This window comes from Chelonia mydas, chromosome 10 (genome assembly GCF_015237465.2).
Source record: "Chelonia mydas isolate rCheMyd1 chromosome 10, rCheMyd1.pri.v2, whole genome shotgun sequence".
Taxonomy (NCBI): Eukaryota; Metazoa; Chordata; order Testudines; family Cheloniidae; genus Chelonia; species Chelonia mydas.
The window spans coordinates 65,217,394-65,243,616 of record NC_051250.2 but is presented as its reverse complement, the minus strand read 5'-3'; the positions used below and the strand labels follow the sequence as shown (position 1 = coordinate 65,243,616).

Here is a 26,223-nt window from a genome sequence, read left to right as displayed (position 1 = left end):
TGGGAATGAATGTATGTGAATACTGTTTCTTAACTATTTGACCAGGTGTAGAAGTGAGACCTTTCCTTTTAAAAGTCAGCTTCTGTTTTCAATACGAACATTTTGAAGGCGGTATCAAATACCAAAAATACTCTTTGGGGTCCAAGCTTCCCAGATACATTCTCTCAAAATCTTTAATACTACCACCAGCAAAAGTATCTTGACGCCATTTTGCACTGGAGTCAAAATTAGATATATAGGACTATGCAAGAATGAGTGTAACACTAGTTAATATTTTCTCAAAAAATTGCAGCCATACTACACCACCGATCCCCACCATCTCACACCCTGTGAATGCACTGGGCTGTGACTTCCTAACAAGTCAATACCCTAAGCTCATATTTTTTCCCTGCTCAACCATGAGTCACTCCAAGCATATTTAGCCCCCTGAAGACTCTTAAAGGACGGCAACAACGATGACGACAAAATCAATATTTTACAGGAAACCAAAATCAAGATTGAATGCCCAGCGCCTGAAGCCTTAATCTTTGAATCTCATGGAACAGGATGAGATTAATATAAATGCATTCACCTGTCCAAATTGGAAATCTGTCAAATTTCAAACACAGGAAACAAGACTTTTTTTTTTTTAAATATAAAGGAGCAAAGCAGGATGTCAACATTACTGCTATGGTTATATGTGAACTGAGGACAATGTTGTTACATGCTATCAAATTACAAATACAACCAAACAACACAATCTCAGAATGTCTTTGTACAAGATTTGACAAGAAGCCCAGCTGTTCTCACCAGTAAAGTTAATTGTGTCTAGGGAGCTTTGGTAGAATATTAGAAGTTTGCTCTCAGACATGAAGTTAAGTAGTCGACTTGTTTGCATTAGTAATGCACATGTTACTTTATGCTCTCTGGGATTTTACTTAACGTATTTGACCTGTAAATGCCAAAGAGCAGCTTTGCTATAATTGTGAGAGCTTCCTGGAGTTCAGACACCTGGAAAAACAGTTTCATTAATTTCTGTAGCACAAAAACAGGTACTCAGATATTTGAAGCTTCCAGTGTAACAACAAACTTCACCATTTAATTTGTATTTCTAAAGTTTAGCACAGCCTTCCTCCAAGGAATTTTTTTCCCAGTTGTTTAGAATGGCAGGTACAGAGGTTGTGTGTTTAATTTAAATGGTATTGGTCTGCTGAAGTCACTTGTAAACACCACAAGGATAGAGTATTTTCTTTAATTAAACAAATAAGTTATTTTCCTCACCTTGCACCAAGGACCGTTAGAGACAGGGCTGCTTTTCAAAGTACTCACTTCTTCATTCTCTTCCATGTCTTCTTAGTTGACAAGCTTTGATTTCCACTGAAAACACTTCAAATAACCCTCTGCACAAAACCAAACCACTCCATTCAGACTATGGTGTTCCAGTCTGGGAAAGCATTTCAGTAAGTAGCACACAAGCTTTTTATGTTCACTTGGTGTAATCCAAGATTTCAGATCATGGTTCCTTGCAGGTTTTCACAGGTTTGCTAAGGGGCACAGAAGCACGGCCTTTTCTTTCTCGGGATTTGACAGCTCCTGTTGTTAAGTATTTATCTCCTCAGCCTTGATCTGCAAGTAAGAACTCTCTCATAACAAATGGAAAATGCTTATCATCAGATTATTGCTCCTCCATTACTACCACAGCACTGACACTGAACCGCTGATCACTTCAAGAGAAACTTGACAACTCAGTACTAATTCAATAGTGTAGCCACACCCCTCTGCTCTTAGAGCTAGTCTAGACCATAAAATCAGAAGCAAGGTCACCCAGCAACCAATCATTTCACGTCACTAAAGGTAATAAAGTCAACTTACATTCAACTTATTGCCTGGGTTGGTAAATATTTTTGTTAAAGTAACTTGGAGTGGAGGGGGGAGGACCCTCTATTCTTATCTGTGATCAATTTATAAAAAATTAGCCAGCCCAACAGCACTGAGCCTTCACAATCTCAGGCAAAAAAATCTGCAATATTCACCTACTGGCAATAAGGTTATGTCCAGACTCCACAAACACTAAGGTCCCGATCCTGCCAGAGTTATGCACATGATTAATTTTACTCAAGTGAGTAGTCCTATTCTACTGAATGGGACTGTGCACCGGAGTGAATTTATGCACATGCACAAGTGTTTGCAGAATCAGACGTAAGAAAGACAATCCCTCTTTAACCCACTCCCCTCCACAAAAACCTGGATAAATAGAGAGGCTTTGCAGCACAGCCTGATGGTCAACAGATTTGGACTCTGTCAAAAGGTGGTGAAGTAAGTGAGCTTTCGTGAGCAATATATTTATATGGAGGAAAAACAGCCTTGTTGTCAAAGGACACGGTCAACTTGAAATGTCACATTTCGGTGTGAAAATGTTGTACCTGCTGTAGTTGCAAGTAACAGCCAACACAACTAACTTAAAGCAGTTTGCAAAAGACTGAATGGAGAAACAGTCTGTTTATTTGTGCATTTGGCAGCGCATTGTGACTAGTCAGGGCCCTAAAATTTCAGAGGTGACTAGTGATCTTGGGTGCCCAACAGGAGACACCTAAAGAGGGGACTGATTTTCAGAGGTTGTTTGCACCACGCTTTCTGAAAATCCGGTCTCTTTTTCAGTGTCTCAGGTTGGGCAAATGCCAAAACCGAAGGCATTCAAGATCATTTGTCACTTTTGAAAATTAAGGCCACTTGTTTCCTCTTTGTAATTAGTTACTTTTATCAGTTTGTCCCTCACTGAACAGATCCTTATAAACATTTACAGGGAAGCAATTAAAATCCTTACATAGGTTGGTTGGTTGTTTTTTAATTGCCAGGACATACTATTTATATATTGCTTGCTCAAAACATGGAGTATTAAAAAAACAGTGAATTTGAAAATATTCACATTGAGAGTGTCCCTTTGAAGCACAGGAGTAAGAATCAGGAAATCCAGGTTTAATTCCTGCCTGTCCCATGCAGACTCTCTGAAGCCAAGAGACCATAGGTGCCTTGCCCAAGATCTCACAATAGATTAGATGTTCTTACGTTCATTAATCAAGTTTGTTTTCATGGGCAATTTCAATTTCCTGGCAGTTTTGTTTTATTTTAAACCATTCTTTAGGGTTTTAAATTTAAATTTTACAAGATGATCGGTTGCTGAATCTGGATTCTGAAAGAGACACTTGTAAATCACTTTAATGAAGCAGTCTTAATACTGCAAATGGTGTATAACAGCAGGATGAAATTTTTAAAATTGACTGCATTTCTTTGAAACAAATGCATAACCAAACGCTTCAAATAATTAACGAAATCTAGGAAGAAAAACCAGAAGTGTAAGGTTACAAGAAACAAAATCCATAGAGGAAGCAAATCTAAGGATTATGATGTGATCTTGGGAGAAAGGAACTCCTGAATTCTAGCACTGTTTTTGCCACTGACTCTGTGTGACTTTGGGTAGAAAATTTAACTTCTCTGTATCTTTGGTTTCCCCATCCGTACAATGGGGCTAGTGGTGCTCCATTATCTCACCAGGGTGAAGCAAGGCTTAGTTAACTGCACAACAGTTTGAAGATGTTAATTGCTTCTCATCAAACCTGCTGCCTCTGTCCACGGGCAGGCAGGCTACTAACCCCATCGCCCTACACAAATTCAAGGTGAGCATGCACCATCTCAGCTAGTCATGTGCGCACAATGTGTTAGAACCAGGGTTCTGTGCTCTGTACCATTCATAAGGAACACAGGATTTGACAACTTAGTTGAGATGAATGGTTCATCTGATCTGGTGTCCTGCCTCCTGTAGCCAGCTGTATGTCTGAAACTTCAGAGTATCACTGTACCTCAGAGGCAGGCAACCAGCCAACGAAAGTACCATGATAAACTTGGAGATGAGACGAGGAGTGGGCTCTGGCAGCAGCTGGGCTGCAGAAGTCCCCCCACTTCACCTCACTGGCTGCTTTGGAGGTGAAGGAAGCAGAGACCTTGTAACTTCCCACAAACGGTGTTCCACCCTAGCAACAGCTGGGACTCCCCTGACTGCTTTACTCCTGGGCACTCTCTTAATCACTTCTGCTCCTAGATGTCATCAGAGCTGCATTCACAGCCCTTGCCTGCAAAGCAGGGTTACAGGGAAAACAGAGTCAGTATGTGGGAGTTTTCCAGATCTAAAAAAAAGGGAGGGAGAGGGAGGACAGCAATAGCCAGCCTTTCAATCCAGCTACAGTATCTGACTCCACCTCCTGCAGGAGTGGACTCCACAGGCCAACTATACAGTCTGAGGGGTTGTTCCTTGTTCTGAATGACTTTGAGTTCCTCTTTCTAGGTTCTTACATTGCTCTTACCAGCCTATCTGAGCAGCTCTCATTAGCTTCACCCAGTGAGGACTTGTTCACGCTATGGGACATCGTAAGTGGAGGTGCCGATCAATTTCCAATATCCGCTTGTGACGCATGGCCAGAAAGGGTTAAACATCCTGCAAAATAAATGACTCAAATTCAACCCTTAAAGACATGTGGGGAGATAATGTTTGTGTTTTTGTATATTTACATATATATGGGTAGTAGTCAACAATCCCTGTCTATGCTGTATTCTGATCATTCAGAGATCAAAAGAACATCCTAGCATTTAAATGAATTTTAAACATGCAGTATCTCGGTATTCATCTCTCTTTGAAATGTACAGAGAATCATCGGTGAATGGTGGAGGAACAAGCAATTGTCTTATGTTAATTCATATAGCTAAGTACTGGTGATGGACCCATTTCAAAGATGCCCTGATTATCTATTGTTCCCCAAGGAACTCCAACTTGTCAAAGAAAACCTGAATTATATAAAAGATCCTGATCCTGTTTATCCCAGATCTGCTTGAGCTTTTACGCAGGGGAAGCCTAAGCCACAAGGACTGAGATCCCAGTGCTGACTGGAAATATAAAGATTTGAATCTAACCTATGGACTATTTCTGAAAGAACTCTTTGCAACTACAAAGCTCACCATCTCTGCTGTGTATCTGAACCTCAAGAATTGAACTCATGTCTGTATGTACATTGATCTTTTAACCATACTTTCTCTCGTTTCTTTTTTAATACATTTTAGTTTAGTTAATAAGAATTGGCCATAGTGTGTATTTGGGTAAGATCTGGAATATTCATTAACCTGGGAGGCAATGTGTCCGATCCTTTGTGATTTGTAGAACCTTTTCTTTTATATGATGAAATAAGATTTTCAGAAATCTTCATATTTGACTTGGGTACCTGGATGGAGGACTGAGGCTGGGCTACTTCAAGGGAACTGTGTTATTGGGCAACCAGCGAGGTAATAAAGAAGCTGATTTATGCTGTCTTGGTGAATCCACCAGCTTTGGGGATTATCTGCCCCATTCTTTTCAGTTCACCCTAATTGAGTGATCTCAGCTGGGTCCTATTGGGACCCCGGTTACACCTCTTCAAAACTTAATTACCTAGTTAAGTCCAGTTTGCCTCTTGCTTTCAGGCAAAAAGGAGAGAATTAAAGGGCAGCAAGAAGGGGGGGAAATGTGAAAACTCTACTGAAAATTCTCCTCTATTTGATCATCCTTCCAGCCCAACCTGATGTAGAAAAACTGGGGTGTAGCGTGTACTGCAGACAGACCAGCACTGGCACTCAAATAGCTTTAGCTATCAGGCATGTGCATGGGTCTTCATTTTTGCATTTGCCAGTTAGTCACCAGCAGCCAAATCTTTTGGAGGAATGAATCGTCACAGGCTCTCTCTCCACTGCAGAGTTAACGCGAGTACTCCTCTCGCGGTAGCCTAGCTCGATGGAGAGCAGCCACACTGTGAAACCACCCTTGAGCTGCTGTGCTTACATGGGCTCTGCACTCCCTTGTGTGTTGGTCGAAGATTTCTGGGGGGTACCTTTTATGGTTCTTTACCCTGCAGCAACCCAAGCAGCGCTGTGAATGCTTTCCCTGTGAATTGCGTTAGAATCCGTCAGTCCTTTCTTGGCACATAACGGGAATTGTGAGTAGGCACTGGAGGACTATTGGCATTCAAGTGACCCTAGCCTGCCTCCACGCTACAGAGTGGCTATATTAGCAGCTGACTAGTTGCGTTCACTTGAGTTTTAGCCTATATGCCCTCTCAGGCCAGCCAACTGAAGTTAATAGCACCACTGTAGTGGAATTAAGGGTTTGTGAGGGTGGATAGGATTCAAGTTAGGGGCAACACTTGAGTTATAACTCAAGTTGACTTTGCAGTGAAGACGAGTCCCCCGTGAACCAAAAAAGAGCTATCCACTAGCCTAGCCCACAGGTAGTGCCTTAGCCACTTCTCTCACTGCCCCTCCATCCTCCTTCTGAGACATTGTCAGATTCTGTAGGTCTCCCTGCAAACTACGTGGTGATCGGCAAGTCTGGAATTAGACTGGCTCCTGTGCTGAAACCCTCGGTCTCACTACTGACAGCACATGCTGCAAGTTAGTTCTTGTAATCTCCCCAGCTACTCTTGACCTTTCAGGAAAAGAGAGGGCCCTTTGTTTAATTCAGCCGTATCGCTGTATTTCAGGTTGGCACCAAGCAGGGACATGGAGCTACCATTTTGGAGGCACTTGTTCTCTTTTGTAAGTGGCCCAGTCACACAAATTATACCAGAAAGAAAAGCAGAGGCACTGAGCATGGAAAGCATGATCTCTACCATAGGTTCGGTTGATATTAAGGGCCAGGTAGAGTATGTGGCAGTGGAAGCCAAATCAAAAGGTCAACTTTACAGCCACATTGCTATTGACCTATGCAGGAGTGTCAACAAAACCCAGTGTGAATGACTGTGATGGCCGCCAGCGTGGCCAACACACCAGAGATTGAAGTGGTGACCTCGACAGCTAAAAGCGTGAGCTGCCACAGCTTGAACTGAAGAGCCAAGACTCTGAAGCTGGGCTGTAAATGATTCACATCCTCTACGGATCAGGCTCAGACAGGGACCTGTAACACACATCCACCAGTGTGGGTTACTGGAACATGCCCACTTCTTTCTTCCCCACTTAAGAATAATGTTTTACCTCCCGAAATAAAAATCACGCATAATATATACAAGCGTAGCTATGTTAAGAAAAACAACATGCAGTTGACAGAGCACCGCAGCTTGTCAGAGAGGGCCTCATCTTCATAGTCACAGCACACAATGCTACCTAAAGCATTTGGCGGTTAAAAGTGTTCTACGAGCACGAAATATTTGATACTATCATCAGCACCCTCATCAGCTGACCCAGCAGTAGTGTTAACAGTAGGAGTTGTGCAAATAGTTTGTAATGAACAAGTTTCACCTCTGGGATCAGCCAGCCAGCAGACAGTTTAGAACACACGTGAATTAGTTAGTCTCAATTATTGTCTGAAGTTATGATTGGATGGCCCCCACTTTCCGTGCCCAGACTGGATGATATAAGTCTTACAGTCAGATTGCTGCTGCAGATATCCACAGAAATTGTACTTTAAATTCACCTTCCACAAATATTTGCACATCCAGTCACTTTTGGGGAGCATTTACACTTGTGAAATTTGCATGCTGAAGCGAATTGAACTGAATATTCATCAAAACATTTTAGCATTTCCCCCAGCTTTAGCTCAGATACTTGAGAGAGGATAGTATTAATTCAGCCCATTTTGGCCAGACAGATCAGCCTGACGCAGAGCTTGCAAAGAGGGGTTGGTGTGAGAAAAAAGGACATCTGCACAAAAATATTATAAATAATATATATAAATGATAATAATACCTTATAAATTAGTCATTGTCCAGATATTCATATTTGCTGTTCACTGCAATTCACTCCTTTGGCATATTCCCTCTGTTTTCTTCCACTCCTTATAAAGAGCTTCTTGTCTGTGGGGTGGGAGGGGTGAAGGAAGGTCTTCCCTCTTGATCACAAATTCCCTACCGAATTCATTCATTCTAAAAACAAAGGAGGCAGCGAGCCAGCCTGAAATTCTAAATTGCTTTGTTTCTGTTGTTGTGTTTAATTGGTTTCTCTTTAAAGGTCATTTGCAGTTCAAGATTCTCATTTGATGAATCAGTCTACAAACTTTTCAACCTTTCTGCTGTGCAAGAAATTAATTAGATTTGGCTGCATTATTTGGTTCATGGTAATGTTTTGATTTTTGAATTGCACCTTTACACTGAGTGCAGGGAACAAAAGGGTAATTATAATGATGACACAATTAATGGGTGTATTGGCCATAAAGATGCCTGGTAATTTTTAACAGAATAATTATGTACAGAATCCTGGACTGTTTCAGTGTTGGTTAGAAAACTAAGCCCATCCATTCATGGCACTGGGGTCTGTCTGCCTTAATAATGTCCAATTGTGAAATGTATTGCTTGTAACACTGGATGGCAGAGGCCAAAAAGAAACTGCAGGTGAATTCCCTGTTTCGCACAAGAGAATGAGATCAGGTTTATCACATAGTAGGGAAAAGTGAATAACTGCCTGCTTAGGAAAGTGAACTTAACAGGCAGCAGTAGCAGGTAATGGCCTGGATTTTTCCTCTCTGACCTCTTTGGAAGAACTCTTTGCTTTTGCTACATAATCCAGTGGGTAGGCCCTACATGTTAAAAGATCTGAGAGCTATCCCTCGTTGTGACATTGATTTTTGTTTGATCTAGAGAAAGTCACTTCTCCATTCTGTGTCATACTTCCCTGGGGATACAGACGGACAACTTTGCAAAGAGCTTTGAGATCTACCTATGAAGAGTATCATCATTACCCTGGAGCACTGATCTCAAAACAAGTGCTTAGTAGTGTTCATGGAATAAGTCCCATAGCACTCCTGAGGGACAAGGACGTATCAATAGCACATTTTATAAACAGAGACAAGAAGAGGTTAAGGAACTTGCCTGATGCTATGCAGCAGATCAGAACTGGGAGTGGGAATAGACCCCAGGTTCCCAAATTGCTAATCCCGTGCACTAAGCACCAGACTTCTGTGATGCAAGGAGACAGGAAGGAAGGGGACAGAGCTCTCCTGTTGCTGGTTGGTTATTAAAGAAAGTGGAATTCAAACCAAGTTGGGCTGATTCATTTCACATCTTGTTACTGTGTAAGATACTGATGCAATGAGCCACACAAAGGGGTTGAATTGCATTTTATTCTTTCTAACTGACGCATGAAGCCAGTCTGCTCAGCTGCCAAACCCTCACCTTCTACCTTGCTCACACTCAGACGTGCTGCACAAGCTACAGAAATCAGTCTGAAGCGCCATACATCTGACTTGGTCCATCAACGGCTATTAGCCAGGATGGGCGGGGAGGGTGTCCCTAGCCTCTGTTTGCCAGAAGCTGGGAATGGGTGACAGGGGATGGATCACTTGATGGTTACCTGTTCTGTTCATTCCCTCTGGGGCACGTGGCATTGGCCACTGTCAGAAGACAGAATACTGGGCTAGATGGACTTTGGGTCTGACCCCGTATGGCCTTTCTTATGACTTTGCACAGGGCCCAGCAAAGCATAGGAGTAGGTTTCTCTGTATTAAAACTACTGATATGTCTCGTGAGGAAGAAATCCACAAACAGAAGGTGAGAACTAGAGCTGGTTGGGAACTTTTCAACTAAAGTTTTTTCTGGGGTGGTGAGGGGGGTCAGAAAATGTCAATTGGTAGAAAACTCAGCTTCTGGCAGAAATGTATCAGTTCTGACAAAACTGTGGTTAGGAAGGTTTCCCAGGTTCAGGATGAAATGCCTGGTCAAAATCAGAAAGACAAATCCACCCCAGGACAGCCAATAGCCCAGGGGTCAGAGCACTCTCCTGGCATGTGGGAAGGCCAGTTTCAAGTCCCTGATCCAAATCAGGGACTTGAACCTGGATTTCCTATATCTCAGACGAGTGCCTCAGCTACTGGGCTATTGGCTATTCCATCATCTCTTTCTCTCTCCCCCCCCGGTTTTGAAAGGCCTTGGGTCCGTTCTGCTTTGGAACAGACATAAATGTTGAAACATAAAAAAAAATTTCTGTGAAACAGAATTCTTGTTTGCCAGCCCACCCTAGGGATGAATAGATGATTACAAAAAACTATCTGCCATTAACAACCTTAGCCCAACAGAAGTGATCCAACCTCTTACAGCAGCCATATGGTCCCCTCCTCTCCCTCCAGTATGATGTTTAGTAATCACAGAATTCTTCCATAAATGTTGGTAGGAACATAGGAATTGCCATAGAGGGTCAGACCCATCACCCAGCTAGTTCAGTGTCCTGTTTCCAGCAATAGGCAGTACCAGATGCTTCAGAGGAAGGCACAGAAAACCCTGCATTAGGCAGATGTCGGAGAATCTGTTCCCCACATTAGATCTTATCCTCATCCCTTTATTTAGAGTTTAATTTAAACCCTGAAGCATGAGTTTTAATCTAGGTTCCAAAATGTGCTGGCATAAAGTATTATAACTGTGGGTATGCTTGCTATCCATATAGATGTCCAATCCCTCTTTTGAATCTTGTGAACATCTTTGCCTCAGAGACCCCTTATGGCAATGAGTTCCAGAGTTTAATTATGGATTACATTAAACAATAAATCTGCTTCCTTGTCCTGATTTTGGATTTGCCACCTTTTAATTCAAAGCCAATAAAAGGCTCCCACTTTGAAAATTTGGCAAAATTTCAGTTGAATACTAGAAATCTATTTCCAATTGTGCAGAAATGCAGGAAGGATAACCTACTTGTTATAGTTTATTAAAGGACTAGTTTAGGAAACGTGGGCTTTATTCTTGGCTTTGTCACAGACTTCCTGGGGGACCGCGGGCAAGTCACATTACTCTCTGGGTGTCTTTTTTTTTCCATCTGTAGAACAGGGATGACAATGCTTCCCCACCTCACTGTGGGTGTTAGTGCTGAATATCGGATCCAAATTCTCTTTTTCTGGAGGACTGAGGCAGTCTTTGAAGGGCCTGCCAGGTGCTATAAAGCTGCGGATTGAGACCTTAGTCCAACTGCTTCTATCTCTTGCTGCAGTGACACATTCCAGATCCTCCAAGATTGCCAAAGGCCTCCAGAAAAAAAGAAACAGTCAGCATGGAAGGATACCCCCCTTGCAGCAAGGCACAGGACTGGCAATCCGGAGACTTGGCTTCCATTCCCAGCTCTGCCCCAAGCTTCTTGTGTTACCTTGGGCAAAGTAGTGTCTCTTTGGGGGTACAGTTCCCATTCTGTAGATTGAGAATGGTAATATTCACCTCACAGGGGTGTTGGAAAGCACTTGTGGAGCCTCAGCTGGAAGGGGCTCTAGAAGTGCAGAGAGGGATTGATTTCTAATCTAAAAAACAAGCAGAAAAACCTTCTACATTTTTCTGAAGCTGTCATTATCCATCACAAAAGAGCAGAAAAGAGGGCAAACGAGTCTTTTCTTTTGCTTTGTGTTTGACTTTTCAAGTTCTTTCCAGTTATGAATTTCTAAATATCTTCTTTTTAGACAGACAGTCAAGTCACTGGAATTTAACCCCAGTCTTACAATCCGCCACCGTAGTCAGAAAGAGTTCACAGGGCTATGTTTCCATTAAAATGATTTGGGGTTGGTACAGTGCCCTGATGGGAACTGTACACTATCAGAAGGGTGACCTTACTTTGAAACCCCTGTACAGACACTCAGGGTATGTCTGCACTTCTATCAGAGGTGTGATTGCAGCATACACAGACAGGCCCAAGATACCTTTGATCTAACTAGCTTGAATAACAATAGCAGGGAACCTGCAGCAGCCCACCCGGGTATAGAGTCGAGTGGCTAGCCTGTGCGTCCCATATGCTGCTGCAGCTTCGCTCCAATTGCTATTCAAGCTCGCTAGATCAGAGCTAGCTCAGGGAAGAACATTGAGCTTCAAGGCTGGGAGGGAAGAAATTGCTTCAAGCTTGCCCAATGCCATGCAGTGCTGGCTGGTCAATGACATTGACAGCACTCCAGACCAAGGAGAAAACTCCTGCAACACAGGGTAGTAGAGGAAGAGCAAGATCAGCCCACTAGGTAGACACATGCATGAGGTTTGGGCCCCTGGCTACACAGGCCTTTAATTCCAGGTCCTGATCAGATTCCCCATTTATCTAAGAGGCCCTCACCTTTTGGGAGCAAGCTGTTACCGTAAGTACACACATGTATCAGAAGAGTTTAGTCCACATCCAGCTATAACTTCAATGCCATTAGTCAACACTAACCAAGATTTGATTTTTTCCCCCCTCCCAAGATAAGCTGCAGCAGGAACACACTGTCTCCTGATACGTAATGTAAACCTGTTTGTTGATTAGAAAAGTGTTGCAAGCTGAACTCAAGGGATACGTATTAAGCTACAGCAGAAATCACTATGTCTGTAGAGTTTAAGTATTTGCTGTGCCCCCGTCTTGATTTCTAAAGCATTTTGATGGCTTTGGCATTAATGAATTTCTTCTTGTTTAGAAAAGAAATCTGATTTTGTGCTGTACCGTACTTGTCTTTGGGTAAAGTAAAAAGGCACAGCTTGTCTTTGGGTAAAAAGGTAACTGGAATATGCTGATATTTGTAAATAGCACAGTGTAATTCGCTACTTAGCTTTACAATGAAAAGATAATGTAGAATTGTGAAAACTGACAGATAATCATTGTATTCCAGGCGATCTGGCCCTTCATGCCCAGTGTCCATTTACCATATTTTCAGGGGAGGAAGGATGGTTTTGTGGGTTAAGGCATAAGGCTGGAACTCAGACAATCTGGATTCTTTCCCTGGCTGTGGCACAGACTTCCTGGATGAACTTGGGCAAGTCTCTTAACTAAGTACCTTTAAAAAATCTGCTCCTTAGCCTTTTGTGCCTCAGTTTCCCCTTTTGTAAAATGAGGATAATATTTTCCCATCATTCAGAAGTGCTTTGATCTCCTCTGATGAATCATGCTTTATAAACAGGCTTGGAAGGAAGGTACCAGAAGCGTTATTTTGGGCCTTCAGAAAAGTCACTCTGTAACAGGTGTGTGTGTAGTGCTGATGTGTCATTTTAACAGGCTGTTGCTCTGCAGAAAAATGCCAGGTCTTGCAATTGAGACCCTCACTCTCATCTTTGCTCAAATTGGAGGGACAATAGCTATCTTTCACTGTCCTTTTAAGGTATGCCCAGTAGGTCAGGAACCATGTAAACCAAACCCTGGGCAGTTAGATACCCAACGCCGAATAAGTCAGTCATCTGGTGCAAGGCCAGCCAGCCAGGAGGACAAAGAAGAGTCCACTGCAGCAGTGAATGGCAGATCAGCGGTGGGAGGAGACAAGCTCATGCAAATGAACCCCCTGCACAACTCCTGAACCTTAGGACTGCGTAGGCCCCACTCCTGAGCCACAAAGTTTGCAACAGTTACAACAGCACTAGGAGTGAAGTAACCCCCTCCACTTCCCCCCACAAGGGATCACCAGCCTCCAAGCTACAGCTGGGATGTTCAAAGGCGCCTCAGGGTGTTCTACCAGCTCCTTTTATCTTCTTCTTCTTTTTTTTTTTTAGAAAAAGAGTCAGATCCTAGTCAAGTTCTCCGTGCTGGGCACTCACTAGCTGCTGTGTTTAGATCCAAACCCTGGATCCTGCAATCTTCTAAGCCCACTGAGTCTGAGCAGTGTCCAGGCACTGTCCTGGTTTCTGGCCTCTCAGGCCCACTCCCGAGATGCAGACTCTCTGTCTGGTACCATTTCCAGGGAATGGGGCTCTGGGCCTCAGGACCAGTACTGAACCCCCCCTTGCTCCACAAGTCTCCCCAGGGGTTGAAGATTGCTCCCTGCAGGGGTACTCAAGTTTAGGGATTTCTACACCAAAACACACTTTACTCACAGACAAACCACAGGAGAGTTACAGATCCATGCAAAAATAACAGCATGCAAAAACCCTGCCTCAATTTTCAATTTGGGATTTGATCAGTGTCTTTTCAGGATCCCAGGAGCCTCCTCTCGTCCTTCCTTCTTCCTACCCCGTCTGGTCTCATTGCTTTGGTAGGAGAGCTAGCTCATAAGAGCAGGTCTTATCCTTTTATATCTTCCAGTCACCTATGTCGTCTGACCCTCCTGGGCAGCCTCAAAGTCCCCCTCTCCTGCCAATCAGGTGACCTATTGCTTTGTTACCACCCACCTGGAATCCAGGCTGGAAAAAGTGATTTCTTGCAGCTTTGGGTGCACTCTTTAGCATACCCATTGTACTGCCAAGGCAAAGTCTTTCAATAGTAACAACCCTTGCTCAGCACTGGTTGCTCTGCGTTAACAACCCTTGGAATTTCAGTCCCAGATGGAGGTAAAAAGACAGCGGCGAAGGCACCAGTTCATGTTACAAGCAAATGGATGCTCACAAAACATCCACATGTATCTGTATCAAACTCCATGTACTAAATTGGCACAGAGTCTAAGATGGACTTTTCAGATTAGTCATCGTGATGTTCCACCCTGGTCTACTCTTGTGGTGAGGGTCTAGGGGAAGAGCAGGGCAGGAAATGAGAAGGTGTTTGTTCGGCGAAGTGTCTGCCTCCTCTTGAGCTCACTTTCTTTTGGGTCTGAGGAGAAGAGTTGCAGATCACACGACCTCTCTCTCGCCCTCTCTGGCCAACTCGCCCTCGCTTCCTGTAAGTTTGAGATGGAACTGCCAATAGGTTACCTCTTCCTATGGTTTGGTCCAAAGAGAGGTCTCTCTTTCTCTCCCCCCTTCCATCAGAGGATACCTTAAGAAATTTTCAAACAGAGGAGCAACCACATCAGATGACATTCTGGCATATCTAAATCAGAGTTTTAAATTCTCCATCATTAACTCTTTCAGTTCTACCCATTAAAAGAAAAACATTTAGCCGTGACCAGAAGTGTGCTTTGGAGAACAAATAGAGAGGACAGAGTCCCTCTCCGGAACATTTTGCGAACTATCTTGCAGAATTCAGTTAGAGTTATGCAAGTGAGTGTGTGCTGGTGGGGACTGTAGTATTTGGTCTTTGAGGCAGGCATATACATGCTCATATAGCACGGTACAACAGCCACCACTGAAAAGTCAAACATCTGTATTGGTTCTGACATGTCAGAACCGATTCCCCTTCAGCTCTACATTATAAGATATCCATATTTGGATTAATTTCTGTTATTCCAAGTTTGTTTCTATTTTACAAATCATTAGAACTTTTTAAAAGGGCAAGGGTCGGGGAGGGAGTCCACATTTGCTAACAGTTCCCAGAGTGGGATCTGAGCTCCTGCAGTTATTTCCTGACCACGGGATGGGGAAAGTCTGTGATAGATTAGGTACTACTTGGTAATAAGCATGAGGCAAATATTGACATTTTAAGTGACAATAGATGGTGCTTTTAATGTGATATTAAGGATTTGTTATTGATTGTTAGCTTAAAAGAACATCAGGCATTGAATGTCTGTCACAGCACTGACAGACATTTGTTAGTGAAATTGCTGCTTGTTGAACAAAGTACAGAATAACTAAAGCCCCTCCCCCATCTTCTCTATGAAATCAGCTGTGCAAGGAGACCTAATTACAAGACCTTAGCTCCTTGTAAAATAGCTCAGCATTGCACCATAGGCAGGACCAAACCCTGTTCCTGATACATTTATAAAAGCCCTGTAGTAATGGGGTCAGCTGAGATGGTTAATTTTTTAAGCACTTTGCTGAATCAGGGCCATAATGCAGACTGGCACAAAAAGGATGGATCTTGTTTAGTCTACATTTGCTTTTGAAAATGGCACCAGTTGACGTTCCATCAAACTGAGTTTTCAGTTGGCAGAACAAATAAGTTGTGAATCATAGAGAATTTCAGCTCCAAGGGGATTTACACTGGGTTCTGCCCTAATTAACTGGAATTTCTTAAGGGTATTTTTTTCTCATTATATATCCTTTAAACTCTTGGTCACTGTCAGTTGCTTTGGTAGCTGTGAGTAAGAATTGCATTTACGTTAACTCAAACGTATACCCTTGAAATGTGACATGATGGGTGGGGTGGAAACGGCTCAGTAAATCCTTCACTCATTGTAGTCTTGGTCATAATATAGCTATATTGCAAGTCAAGATTAATTTCTTGTAAACATAAAGATAGAAATGAATCCTATGGACAGTTTTGAAAGAGAAGAGGGTAGTGGCCTTATGAATCTGGTTGTTGGCCATATGTATAAAGCTAAAGGCGTAGGGGACAAATTCTTTGTTGGCTTACACCCCAAGCCAGTGGGGGGTTCATGAGGCTCATGTCAAAGCTGAATTTTGCCCTGCATGGGTATATCACAATAGCATCCTACGTGAAGCTTAAATTACAGGACACCTCTGCCTGACTACAGCAGTAATTTTCAGTGCTCAGCTGAAGAAATATGCCTTCTAGAGCTGGCATAAAAAGGCTCCCACCTCTTCTCCAGCAGTCAAAGATGCCTCTTACTCACCACACCTGAACCGTAGTGACCCAGACAAGGAGAGACCACCATGGGGGTGGATGTTCCAAGTGACATTTCGACATTTTCATTTAATCTGATTAAAATGTCAAAGGAGCAAGACAAAAACAAAGTCACTGAGATATTTTTGGGGAAAGTTAATGGTATCACCACAGCACCCTCTAGTGTTCCTGTCATTGAGAGTTTGTCAGCATTCCCATTATAAAACCATATATTTCGCTGCTCTAGCCCAGTTTCATCCACTTTAGAGGTCAAGAGCCCCACCTGTTTCCAGCTTGTGTCTCTACATTAGTTTCTGAGGCTGGGTACAGACCGATGTGCGAATATCCAGACCTTGATAGGCCATGATCCCCTTAGACATAACAAGCCAAAGGTTGGGTTAGGTCAGTAAAACAAATGGGAGATCCTCCCCATGGGCACCCCAGTGCTCCAGGAAGTGATTTGGTGATTCAGAAGGTGCCACTCTGCCTTCTGCACCAGTACTAAACCAGTTCTCCAGCAGGCAGTGTTGTTTGGGGTGGGGGGAACCTTTCAGGGAAGACATCAAACTAATGTACTGACGACGTGTCTTCATTCAGTCCCTTAATGCTTCTTACAGTAAAGGTGTTAGCCTCACAGGCCTGGACTTATGTACTGCCTATAGTTTTAGTTGTAAAATGTGTTTGTCACTTCCTGTCTCAAATGGTACTTTGAATTGTTGTAGTAGCGTTTTTACGCTGCTGCTTTCCACCCTAGAGGTAACTGTATTTTGGTGGCAGGTAAGGAACCCCTTTTATATCCAGTACTTATCTCATAGGGGAGTACGTGAGGCTCAATTAATGTTTGTAAAGCACTGAGATCCTCAAGTGAAAGGGACAATGGATTATCTCATGATGAATTCAGAGCCTGAGAGAACATGGTGCAACAAAGCTTGTCATCTCATCTGTTCAGCGCTCTTGGTGAGGACAGAATATCGGAACCATCTTGTGGAAAAAAGGAGAAATGGGTGAGAGGGGAAAGGAAACCAAGGAAGCTCTGGGTAAAGCTATGGAATGAAGAAAGAAAATAAAAGGCAGCCGTTTATATGCCTTTATGGGGGGTAATAAAGTTGGGTCATTTGAGTAGAAGCAAAGCCAGTGTCAGTGCTAACAGGAACTGGAGTTATATCAAGATTACCATATTGTTATATTAACAGCACCCAGAAGTGGAGTAGGTGCCTCCCAAAAGATTGGAACTAAGGAGCAGCGCAATGCATGTTTTTGAAGTAAGATATTCACCTTTGATTGCTTAAGGGAAGAGAAATGAAAGGGGGTCCCCTCAGGCTTACTAGTATTATAGTAATGCAGACATGACACCAAAATTAATGATCTTTCAGCAGATCCATTAACTCCCATCCCAGAGCACAGAGACAAGTTTTAAAATGCATCTGCAACCATATTGGATACAAGAGGACACAGACAGTATTGGGTGCAGTGTAATGGAGTGAGTGTCAGGTCAGTGTGGAATGCAGCGCCGTACTTTACACCCAGGATGTGAAGTGTGTCTCCTTCAGCCCCCTCTCTTTACCCCCAAAATCTTGGGGAATGCCCTCCACATGGCTACATGCTGGTGAGTTCCATGGGTTCTTGGGGGCAGGACCCACTGGGCTGGAGAATAGCTCCTCTACAACACAGTCCCCTTCGGGCACCTTCCATACAGCTGCGAAGGCCAACCCCCTGCTCAAGACAGCATGGACTACCTTACTCTATGGACATGCAGCAGCAACTGCAGAGAGAACCCATGAGGAGTTAATGTAATTCCAAGCACATGAACTCCTGCATGCATAACCTACTTGACAGGTGCGGTGCGTGCAGGGGAGCATGCCTCTAAGAGCAGCTGCTCCCTAGCTCCAGGATATCCTAGCCCAAGCTGCACCTTCTACTCACATACAACCCAAGTGCCACAGAGCTCTCAGGAAGAGGCTTCTGAGGGAGGGGGGACTATGTTACAGAGCCAGTCCTTCCCCCTTCCATATTTACCCCCAATCTTCAAGGCAGGTTCCAACAGTCTTAGTTCCAATCCCACAGCTTCAAATAGAAGGTAACACCATGCTTACAATATTAATAAAAAAGGGGAGTGTATATACACCTCTCTTCCCCGCAGTAACTGAACTAGTTCCCTGAAGACACTAGGGATGGGTAATAACGCTGTACCAGGAGATTCCAAACCTTCCACGAGCGGATAGCTCCAAGTGTGGTGGATGCAGCTATGCAAGTGAAGGGAGTTGGCATTCTGCATCTACACCTTTAAATATTGCGGCGTTTCCCTGCTGCTGTGGGCCAGCTATCATTCAGAGGTTCAGTTCAGAGGCAGAACATTACAGAGCAAGTCATTGCACACATTTGTACTCTCACGCACAGAAACCACTTGCTTTTTTGCCATCTGAAATAGTCTGAAAAATATGGTTTTTGTGCGTGGGTTTGGGTGGAAAGAATATACACAGTGAGATGTAACTTATAGTTGTGCTCTCAAAGTGGTGGGCTCAGGCAGAAACGTTATGGGCTTGATTCTCCACTGCTTTGTGCCATCTGATTTGGTAGCATTTAACATCCAGCAAGGTGGAGGACCATGGGAATCACGGCCTATAACTTGACCTTAAACTTTTGCTGCAGTGCCTGTTTGTTTCCCCCAAAGTTTGCCTGAACTACCCAATCACTTATTGGGAAGATGTTGGGGAATTTATCTTAAATAAAAGAAGGTAAGCTTTGTTGTTTATCGTCATTTTACAGAATAATGTTAGGTTAGCATATAGAATAATGCAGGTCACACTTCTAAATTGCATTCCAGCACTTTACCAATTACCACATACAACCATTACTACCCATAGCTTCAGGTTTTAGAGTAACAGCCATGTTAGTCTGTGTTCGCAAAAAGAACAGGAGTACTTGTGGCACCTTAGAGGCCTACAAATTTATTTGAGCATAAGCTTTCGTGAGCTACAGCATCCAATGAAGTGAGCTGTAGCTCACGAAAGCTTATGTTAGTCTCTAAGGTGCCACAAGTACTCCTTTTCTTTTTACCCATAGCTAGAAATCCTCTTAAGTCTTTTTGCTTTGTTTAAAGCAAAGAAATCACAGCCTAAGTCTAAATCCTGGGCTCTCTGGAACAGTGTACAATGCAATGGTTTAGCTTTCTCAGAGCATTTCTTTTTTAAGAAGGATGGCAGATACTTGCACCGTTCCAAATTCCCTTCTGGATTCCTAGAAGACCTCTCATTGTTGCCTTAGTCCTTAAAAAACCCTAGACCATGTTTGACTCACATGTCCTAACTGTATTCGAAACCACAAGCCAAAGCTGCCCAAAGCTTTAACTCTAAAGCTCCTTAACTGGAAACCAACACATTTTCTTCCTTCCTTCCGGCAGTGCCATAACCCAGATCAAGCCCTTTGCCAAATTGTTATACAGGGTCTATTTACTTTCTCAGTTTAATTAACAGCAAACTGTCACTCATCTCTGACTTGACTGACATAATTGATACAACTAACCCCACTACTGTGAGAATCTTATTTTGTTACCGATTCTCCTCAGAAATATTGAGTCACTCTGCTGGGACTGTAACCAGGGACTGATTGTCTGATTCATGCCCCTCATAGCATATTTTTCTCAAGAGTAAATGCCAGCGATGAGTGCCCACCACTGAAAATGCTCAATTCACTCAAAGCAATCCCCGTGGGTTTAGGGGACATTCCGGGGCATTGTGAATTCTGAAATAACTTGGACACTAGGACTAGACTTTAAAAGGTAGCTAGGCATCTAAAGATGCAGGAAGGTGACTAGTGGGACTTTCAAAGGCACCTCTGTGCCTAACTCCCATTGACAATCCGATTAGGCACCTAAATCCCTCTTAAAGAGACACTAACCTGTACATTGAGTTTCATTTGGCAATTGGAAGTGGACGGGAAACCTGTCCAGAGCACAAGTGTAAGGTGCTTACTCAAAGGGGGAGCAGTGCTTTCTGCACTGTCTGAAGCTACCAGGGGGCCTTCAAAGTTAGCCCCGGGGCATGCAATCCTCTACCCTTCATTCTTTATCTTTGAGGTGGCAGGTGGCTAATCGTAAGTAAGGACCATGTCTGAAAAGAAAAGAGATGTCTTTCTAGCCACTGCTGCTATCCAGGAATCTGAAGGAATAGAAGGGAGTTTAATAAGATCTTGAGATTATGAACCACTTAGTTAATAGACAGGCAGATCCCCACAACAGAAAGCAGCCATGATTCCTGCAAGTTCCTCCAACTGCTTCTTCTCACCAGAAAGAATTACCTTCATCCTAAAAAGCTTCCATCTATCTCCCTATCACTGCTAGATATTGGGACAGCAAGGAAACAGTTTGACCTGTTGTACAATGGGTACTTACTTCACCAGACTGAGCTGGTTCTACTGTGGCAATGGGCTTTGTCACGCTGATGAGTTACTGGTATTTTCACAAAGAGGTCTGTTTGAAAATGTTGTCAGTCAGCCACATATCCAAAATTATTAACCAATAAGCCGTAGACCACTTAAAAATGAATGTGTCTGGTAAATACACATAATTAGTTTTCACAAAAGCTTTTCCTGTTCATCAAATTCAGTCCTAATCATTTTCTTGCAGACACAAAGCAGGAAAAAATTGTCCCAAATTATGATACTTTTGAGACATAATGAGTGCCACAGAACAGGGGTTCTGCTAGAAATGGGTTAGTAGATGATACCAGGTTCTTTATATAAACACACTGAAAGAGTCTTCTCTGTCCTACTACAGGACAGGCCTAACAAAGAAAATAACAGAACGCCACTAGCCGTCACCTTCAGCCCCCAACTAAAACCCCTCCAACGCATTATTAAGGATCTACAACCTATCCTGAAGGATGACCCAACACTCTCACAAATCTTGGGAGAAAGGCCAGTCCTTGCCTACAGACAGCCCCCCAACCTGAAGCAAATACTCACCAACAACCACATACCACACAACAGAACCACTAGCCCAGGAACCTATCCTTGCAACAAAGCCCGTTGCCAACTGTGCCCACATATCTATTCAGGGGACACCATCACAGGGCCTAACAACATCAGCCACACTATCAGAGGCTCGTTCACCTGCACATCCACCAATGTGATATATGCCATCATGTGCCAGCAATGCCCCTCTGCCATGTACATTGGTCAAACTGGACAGTCTCTACGTAAAAGAATAAATGGACACAAATCAGATGTTAAGAATTATAACATTCATAAACCAGTCGGAGAACACTTCAATCTCTCTGGTCACGCTATCACAGACATGAGGGTCGCTATCTTAAAGCAAAAAAACTTCAAATCCAGACTCCAGCGAGAAACTGCTGAATTGGAATTCATTTGCAAATTGGATACTATTAATTTGGGCTTGAATAGAGACTGGGAGTGGCTAAGTCATTATGCAAGGTAGCCTAACCCCCCCCAAGACGTTCTGGTTAAACTTGGATTTATGCTGGAAATGGCCCACCTTGATTGCTGTGCACATTGTAAGGAGAGTGGTCAGTGTGGATGAGCTATTGCCAGCAGGAGAGTGAGTTTGTGTATGTGGTTTTTGGAGGGGAGTGGGGGGGGGGTGAGAAAACCTGGATTAGTGCTGGAAATGACCCACCTTGATTATCATGTGCATTATAAAGAGAGGTTTCAAAGAGGGATGGGCTATTACCAGCAGGAGAGTGAGTTTGTATGTGTGTGTGGGGGGGGGGGGGGGGGGGGAAGGGTGAGAAAACCTGGATTTGTGCTGGAAATGGCCCTACTTGATGATCACTTTAGATAAGCTGTTACCAGCAGGAGAGTGGGGTGGGAGGAAGTTTTGTTTCATGGTCTCTGTGTGTATATAATGTCTTCTGCAGTTTCCACGATATGCTATGCATCCGATGAAGTGAGCTGTAGCTCACGAAAGCTCATGCTCAAATAAACTGGTTAGTCTCTAAGGTGCCACAAGTACTCCTTTTCTTCTCTGTTCCAAAAGATCCTACTGGCCTGGGAGAGACTAGGACAGACAATGCAATACAGTGATGCTCTCTCTTGGTGTAGAGAAGTCTTGTGCACCCCACTGGGTCACTCCCCACCAGCACAGTGTACAACAAGAGAGGAATTTATAGCAGGCCCAGTTTTCAACTTGGGCATCTAGGTTAGGATAACTGGGTTCACATTTGGGCACTTAGCTACTCAAGTATCCATTGTAAGCATCTAGACAGCATTTTGGAGTTTGGGTACTCAATATTAATGATGCCCAAAGACACAAAATTGAGGAAGAATACCTAAACCAAACAGGAAAAACATACCCACAAGGGCACATAAACCAAAAGGCAAATTTCCTCTACCACTGCTCAGTCTAAAACTATCTTCCCTCTTCTAATACACCAACACACTGAACATATTCCAGACAATCCAGTCTTTTCAACTGTTACCCATTCTTCATATCTGTATTACATTAATGCCTAGAGGTCTAAAATATGTAGTAAGAGACAATCTCTGCCCTGAAGAGATTACCTTTGCTCCATGTCCTCTCTTTGGTGGAGATTAAGGTGTTTTTACACTTTTGGGGTATATACCATCAGTATTATCCAAGTGTAAAGCATATCCAATTTCTTTAAGCACCAGCACAAATACAACAAGCTTCCTACAGCCAAAGTCCAAGGGAAAGGGCTAAAGTGAAGCTTGTTTCAGACAAGTTCCAAAGTAAAAGTGGGAGAAAAACACTGGCTCTCTGGATTAATTGATTCTCTGCAGCTGAGCTGGCTGGCTCAGCCCATCTCACCCCTGCTATGCTGCAAATGCCTGTATTCAGGGCAGGTAACTATGATCCTTCCTTTAACCAGAGGAAGTGGATTAGTTTCTTCCTTAACATGCCTCCTACAGTTTAATCTGGGGGAGAAAAGTGGAGAATGTGTATTGGGTGTAGTACACAATGCATTAAAAGCAAGAAAGTAAAGTAGAAGATAAAAGCACAAACTAGTCTGTGTTGAAACCCTTCCATCTAATTAACTTCTCATCCCATGTTCCTTAATACTGTTGCTCTTTCTTCTGACATCACTGTCCAGTTTTGACACCTATGTTGCCCCTCTGTTGAGCAGTAGAAGTAGCCTTGCACGTCAGCTTCCCAATGGAGGAGAACTCAAATACATGGAATCTGGGGATAATCAAAGTGAAACTTGTTTTATTTACACTACATCCATTAGTCCTGGAACAGAGGTGGGTCAAACAACATTCAGGCAATCTTTTCTTTAGCAACCTCAACCCAATGCCAGTGCCCATGTCTCAGGGACAACTCTGCCTCAAGAAATATCTTGGTAATCAGACACCAAAGCTGGGAGCAAACTCCCTTGCACAATCAAAATGTAAAGCAACACAGCTTGACTTCTCAAGAATAAACAGGTGCTTGCACACCAAGAAAAAGAACTTGGAAGATTATTTGTAACAGTGCCACCTGGTGACATCTCCCATAACAATAATATACATTATGGCCCTTCAGTCAGTTTGCTCACTCTCTCTTTCATTCTCTGCATTGCTGTTTCAGCCTCCAAAGAATCAGTTACTTTTCTTTTTTTCTAAGTAACCTGAAGTGCTAATTCGCATTTTTGGCTCAAAAAATGTTACTGGCCCTTCATGGAGAGATCCTGCACACTTGAAATACTGAACTGGCTAGTCTAGAATAGATGCCAGAGCTCTAAAATGTGTCCTTGGTGGTTTGCCCTCCACCCCGCTCCATTAAAACACCCTTCCTATAAAGATTTATACTAGGGAGCTCGACAGAGCAATGTTCTGTGTCTGATATAAGCACTTATTGAAGGAAAGAAATGATTCAGTGGTGCTGGAACAATTTTTATAGTATGGGTGCTGAAGGTGGAAACCATGTATTTGGGTTGTTATTACTACTTCAAGCCTGGGTGTCCGGGGCTGGCAGCACCCCCAGCAGCCTTAGTTCCAGCTCCTATGAAATGATTGAGAGAATAAGTGTGGTTTTACACTGGTAACAGGGTGATACAGACATGTGTATTTATACCAGTGTTTGCAGTGTTGTTGCAGCTGTGTTGGTCTCAGGCTATTAGAAAGACAAGGTGGGTGAGGGAATATCTTTTATTGGACCAGCTTCTGTCGGTGAAAGACAGACAGGCTTTCAAGCTATACAGCACTCTGACCTGAAGGGCAGCTCTGTGTAGCTCGAAAGCGTGTCTCTCACCAACAGAAGTTGGTCCAATAAAAGACATTACCTCCTCTCGCTCTCTGTTTACACTATTTACATTTCTAAACAGATGTAGAAACAAGGTCATTTGGTGGGGAAACATTGCCGTATAAGTTACAAAATAGATTGTGTAGCGCAAGAGTTCTCAGTCATGTCTTCCTCTAACCCATAATATGCTCCTGAATTCTAGTACAGGCTTCCAAACAACACAGTGCACTTACAGACTAGAGCTGGGGGTCTCACAAGAAATTTTTTGGTGGCCTCAGAGTGCGGCCACCAACTCTTGCTGGTGGCCAATCTAACCATTTTTTCTAAAATACTCAATTAACTTTAGGAATAACAAATAAGTCTGCATAGATACATGTCCAAGTCATTGTAATTTATGTATGTAGAGGTTTTTTTTGCAGACAAAATAATCTATAGTTGTCTCTATTCTTTACGGGACCTAACCAGAATAGAAACACAAATAAGGTGCTTTGCATTTGGTGGTTGTTGGGGTTTTTTTTAGACTTGCTAGCTAGTAAGTCTGCTACTCTGAAAAGTGAAATATGTTAAAATCACTTTTCACAGCAAACTTACTCAGCCCTGGCAAGCTGGGGGACAAATTAAGCCCTGCATGGGGACATGGGTAGGGAGGCGGGGTGCAGTGGCAATTGGGGGTCTGGGTGGAGGGCTGGAGGAGGCAGTAGGGGTCAGGGAAATGGTGGGAGGTGAGCCTGAGGCCAGACCATGGGGTCCCACTGCATGGCTAGAGGCTGGAGTAGGCAGTGGGGGCCAAGGATGACATGGGGGAGGGGGTGATCCCGGGGCTAGAGCATGAAGCCCTGTGGCTGGGGGAAGGCCAGAGCCTGCCAGGAAAGCATAAATCTCAGTTTCATGAAAAGCCAATCTGTACCCTCTCTCTTGAACAAAAGCAAGGCATTAAGCGAAGGTTACAAGATTCCTGATTAAAAAAGGAAAAGAAAACCTGTCTAATTCCTGAAGTTGCCCTTCAAACTAGAAGTAGGCAATCAAAGCCAAAGGCCAAACCATTGCATCAGAAACTTTGAAATATGCTTTTGCCAAGGTCAAAAAGTGAAAGCATGGTGAAAAAATTTTTAATATTAAAAAAGGAAGCCTGAAAAAAACAGACAGCATTTTCACTCCTGATGTGTGAGTAGTTTCAGCTTCCCCATTTGAGCAGAAAAATCAATAAGGAGCTTTTACAAACCTACCGTAGAGACAGGATTGAACCAGCATTAGTGCTCACGTATTTGTCTTCAGGGAAATATGTGCCCTGCTATTTCTTTAAAACTCAGCAAAACTTAGTTAGGGTTACTTATCTGGCTAGGGCCAAATAGGAGCATGAGGTTTGATGGAGATATATCACATGTCTACAGAGAAACAGCCTGCAAGCAAGGGAGTATGTGAAACACAGTTATTACAGTCTAGATGAACACAGAGGGTCAAAGTTAGTCTAGAGCTTTCCCTCAAAATGGCTAGAAAGTAAAACAAATTTGCAAAATGAACACAAAGGTTAATTTTTTTAGGCCTTTCCTCATTGGCTTTACACGCAACTCAACACCATTTCAGTTTGTCTGTCTGGAATGAAGTAACTTTTAAATGTCACATCCGATCAATTCCAAAATTACATGGCATGCTCTAGGTATCAATAAGCTGAACTCTACTGATTTTGGGGA

At 43.2% G+C, this 26,223-nt stretch overlaps 1 long non-coding RNA gene across 3 annotated transcripts; it reads right to left on the bottom strand.

Moving 5' to 3' along the window:
- Positions 1–1,140: 1,140 nt before the first annotated feature.
- On the bottom strand, positions 1,141–23,102 carry LOC122462009. 3 transcript variants are annotated; one of them, XR_006284330.1, is made up of 4 exons: positions 22,852–23,102; positions 14,470–14,646; positions 7,738–7,913; positions 6,519–6,949 (listed from the first exon to the last, which is right to left on the bottom strand). It is a non-coding gene; the product is annotated as an uncharacterized LOC122462009 (long non-coding RNA). The 3 variants fall into 3 exon arrangements; XR_006284328.1 differs by lacking the exons at positions 6,519–6,949; positions 7,738–7,913; positions 14,470–14,646 and adding exons at positions 1,141–1,605; positions 4,338–4,468; XR_006284329.1 differs by lacking the exon at positions 14,470–14,646.
- Between the last annotated feature and the right edge of the window lie 3,121 nt (positions 23,103–26,223).